A 4,672-nucleotide genomic window follows, 5' to 3' on the forward strand; every position below is an offset into this window, starting at 1 on the left:
TCCTATTATATTTCTTCTTCTTTAGTCCTTTAGCTCTTCTATCTATCACCTCCTAGCTTCTTACATCATCCCCTCTCTCCTAGTCACCCACCTAACCCCTCACCTGGTCTCTCCTATCACCTGCTGGTTTGTACTCCTCTTCATCCTACTCCTCTCTCCACCTTCTCAGCCCCCTTCCATTCCCATCTCAATGAAGAGTCTCAGTCTGAAACATTGACTGTTTATTTCCTTCCAAAGATGATGCCTGACCCTTTGAGCTTGTCCAGCATGTTGTGTGTGCTGCTTAAGATTTCAGTCTCTTGTGTGCAGGATACCTTCAACTTCTGCATTGCAGAAGGATCGTCTTCTGCAGTGTTCTGTAAAATTTCCGAATACAGAAAGGTAGAAAACTATTGTAGGCTGTGAGGAGAATAAGTGAATTTGACTTCCGATTTAGTTTCCAAATTAGCATGAAGGTAATTAATGACAAAGAAAATTTTAATTGTTATATCTTTATCTTGTTTATTTTGTATAAAACTCATGCAAATTGTATCAAGAGGAATGCCTTTTTGGAATAAACAGTACTGGTTTTTCCTAGTGACACTTGAAGGGAATTTTCTATACCAACAAATGTAATTGATATAGTAGCCAAGCCACGATACGCATAGCTCACAAATCTTAAACTCACCATTTGTATGTGGGTCAGATCATTCAAATGTATTTATAGTTGGAGGCACTTCTCCAAAACTCATCATTAAAAATACAAAGTATAGGATATACTCAGCAAGTCCAACAGCATCTGTTCAGAGTCAAACATAGGTGGAGAATGCCGTCAATACTTAAATTGACAAATGACCCTTGTGTGAATTTCAAACATTTCCCTAGAACCAGCATCTGGTGTGCTAAGGTTTTGTAATGTTAGCCATCATTTAAACCTACTTTTGCCCTTTCAACTTGTTTACACTTTTATGGACAGTTGTTGGAATTGCGAGCTGATAAAACACAATCCCTGTGAATTGAGTGGGCATTACAAATATCAAGGAGATCTTTAACTAAATATATTAAAAGATTGTGTAATTCATTGCATAGTACTCAGAAAATTGTATAAATGAGTGTGGGTGAATTTAATGCCATATCAAATTCAGAAAAAGGGAAACATGGGTGAAGAAAACATGTTTTGAGCAAACAAGAAAGAAAGGCAAAGATTAGTTCTTAGTTTATTTATAAATTTTAGGTTTTTTGAAATTCAAAACAAAAGCAAATACAATAAGATTGAAAGGAGATTGCATTTGTTCATTTAGGATTGAAACCAATGGACCTACCATGAGCTAATGAGATGAGTAATGAGAAAGGTGTATGCTAAATGCTAGAAGAACAACTGTTGGTTGGGATACTGGGTACAACCCTTCTTTCAAATGTTCTTCGTTCAAATACTGCCATGAGATCTTTTAGATCTGGCTGGGAAAAGCATCAGGATCTAGGATTAACTGTTCACCTGCTGATGGACAGGAGAGTGATAGACCAGCACTCTCACAGAACAGTTGATTCTGTGCTGAAGTGGGATTTGAACTCTCAACCCTGTAACTGAGAGTCTGGAGTGCCTTCAAGAACTGTGGATGACAGTAGAGAACATTTGAAGTGAGGTACTCTGAGCAAGTCACAGGCACAGAATAAGTGATTAATATCTGCACAAAGACAACATTGGGAAGAAGCACTAATTTATTATTTGAAGGAAACTCATAGGAAGTAATAGGAAGGAATATGTTACATAATTTCTAAATGACACTGTGAATTTTAATATTTAGGTAACAAATAATTATTGTGGCCTACTATGATAGACTTTAACAGAAAATTTATCCCAAACAAATCTGATAGTAAAGGACATAAATAAAGTCTGAACCCTTATCACACAAATTTTCTGATATTTTATTCTATTCGGTAAAACTATACGCATTTATAGAGCATAGTGAAATGCAGTTGCTTTACTTTTTCTAAAATAATTAAGTTTTGTCTGAAAATGACAATGACAAAACTGTCGTGTTGCCACATTGATTGAAGTGATTCACCAGCCCCATGGATTGAAACAATAACTGGTGCTTCTGAATTGTGGTAGGGGAAAATCAGTCATATCTCCTTCACTTGATCACAACGATGTAAACCCTTAAAGGAAGAGTACACCAAATGAAGACCCTTCAAACTGGGTGTTACTTCCTTGTTTTGGAACCTCTCTTTACACTTTGGGCCTTACATGATTCAGCATCTTCCTTCAAAGTATCTGCATTTTTTATTCTGATTTCTTGAGCAATCGCAAATTGAATTGCTAGTACCATTGCTACCCATGCCCCTGAGTCCCAAAAGGCTACCTATACACAGAAATACAAGACAACAGAAGTAGGAATAGGCTACCATGCCCCTCCAGCCTGTCCCACTGTTATATCTGATCATGGCTTATTCTGTGCTGGCCTCATCTTCTCTTCTATGCCAGTTCTCCTTCACCCTCAGATGCTTGATCTTTCAAAAAAATTATTGACCCACCACCTTAAATATGTCTAACGATCTGACCTCTGGGGTAGAAAATTCCAGAAATTCACTACCATGTGCAAAAAGAAGTATTTACACCCTTCTATTTTAAATTATATGCTCCTTATTCCCTGTAATTCAATCCCTATAATTCTATAGCAACCAAAACATATTTTGTTTTCTTATGAGATACTTCTTAAGCCTCAGTTTTGGTCCGAGTCTTAGGTAATTTTAATACCGCTTATAGTAGCAACATGCTTATTTTTGTTTGGTAACTTATCAGGAGCAATATACATTGAATGTTAACATCACAATACAATTGTTGCAACACTTCTCCACAATCTAAAACTCAACAGCTTGTATTGTCAATGGACCAAAAGCCCTCTCAACTGTCCCTTGATGGGTCAATCGGGTTATGAAACTGGAAGGGAAGTTTGTCAAAAAGACAATATTGGTGATATGATTTTTCAAGATGGCGCAGAGCTGCGTTCTCTCTTGAGGTGACTGCAATTCGACACTGTCTTTAGTTATATTTTTAAAGTTTGTTTTAGGTTTGTAGAGATAATCTTGGGCACAGAGTTAAGGACAATATTAGGATTTTGGGAGTCTGCACCTCTGCTCCACATTCGAAGGCCAGTAGTGAGGGCATAGTAGGAGGGCGACGGAATTTGGGGTCCCATTATCAGTGAGATTAGGTTTCTAAGTCTAGTTTTCAGGGTCCCATCATCAGTTTCGAGTTCAGGCCTCATCCAGGGTCCTCCTTCGCCCCCATCTGTGACTGCTGGGTCAATACTAAAGATCAAAGCCTGAAGGTCGATCGGAAGTGCACACCAATGCCTGAAGGTCAATTAAAAGTCTGGATCAACTCTAAAGTTCAATTGGATGCCCAGATTGAAGCCTGAAGGTTGGTCGGAGGTCCTCATCAAAGCATGCAGGCTGATCAGAGGTCCAGATTGAAGCCTGATGGCTGGAGCCTGGAGTCTGACAATCTGTGTGAATCCACTGGTGAAGTCGGGGCCCGGTGTCTGCAATTCCATGAGTCCACTGGAGGGTGGAGGCTGAAGGCGGCCTATCCTGAGGACTCTGCATGTGCGTGGGTGAGTGGGAGGGAGGAAGGGGGCTTGTTTACCTGTTGTTGCTTTGTATGATCTGTTTTGTTGTGTCCTCCCTTATACTGCAGAACATTGTGGAAAAGCTGTGTTGGCTCTAAAATGTGTGGTGTCACTTGTGGGCTACCCTCATCACATCCTTGGGCTTGTTTGTTGTTAACGCAAATTACTCATTTCACTGTATGATTTGATGTATGTGTGATAATTAAATTTAAATCCAAATCTAATCTGAAGAATAATTAGAGTCCAAGTTTACTAAGATAGCTATAGTGAACAATAGACAAAAGTTTTTAATTTATTTTTCAATAAGTAAAATGCATTTGCAAAAGCTTAAGAGGCTGTTCTGACTAAAATAAATAAATGCAATTACAATCAACTTTGGTATGGTCATCCCTTGCCAATTGAGAGCTAAGCACAAGGGATATTTTGTCAGTCACAGTGAAGGTAAATATGGAAATATCATTGGGTCACAAAATGAGGCAGCATGAGTTATGCCAACTCACAGAGAATCTACTTTCAAAGCTGCAGGCAGTCACAAGAATGTCTGAAAGAAAAGTGTCTTAGTTTAGAAAGAGAGCTGTGTAATCAATTGGCCTCAGAACAGGCCAGGCTGGGGGACTTCCACACCATGTCATAGAAACATGGCTTCCTGACCACATCCCCTCCAACATTCTTGGGATCATCCATCACATGCAATGGACTGATTCTTTTCTTAATGTACAGGAAATAACTGCTAGGCAAATTCCCCAGACTCAGATGGCTTCACATTGCCCTAAGCACCTAGTAAAACTGCACCATGTTGCAGTACAAATAAAAGATTTCTTTTTGAGAGGAAGAATGGCTATTTGGTAATCTTTGCTGACAGAAAGATTTGAATATTTTACTTATGCACAGCAAACTACAATGTTTAGATTCTGAATTCATCAGTAAAAATAGAAAAAAATATATTTTCTCCTCCAAGAGGATCATAACCTCATCGTGCTTGTGTGCCTTAAGGACCCGGAAAGCTACATTGGCTGGAGTCAGAGCTTCACGGCTCTTGCTCGGGTCACCCATGCCAAACA

The sequence above is a fragment of the Mobula hypostoma genome, chromosome 5 (genome assembly GCF_963921235.1).
Source record: "Mobula hypostoma chromosome 5, sMobHyp1.1, whole genome shotgun sequence".
NCBI classification, from domain to species: Eukaryota; Metazoa; Chordata; class Chondrichthyes; order Myliobatiformes; family Myliobatidae; genus Mobula; species Mobula hypostoma.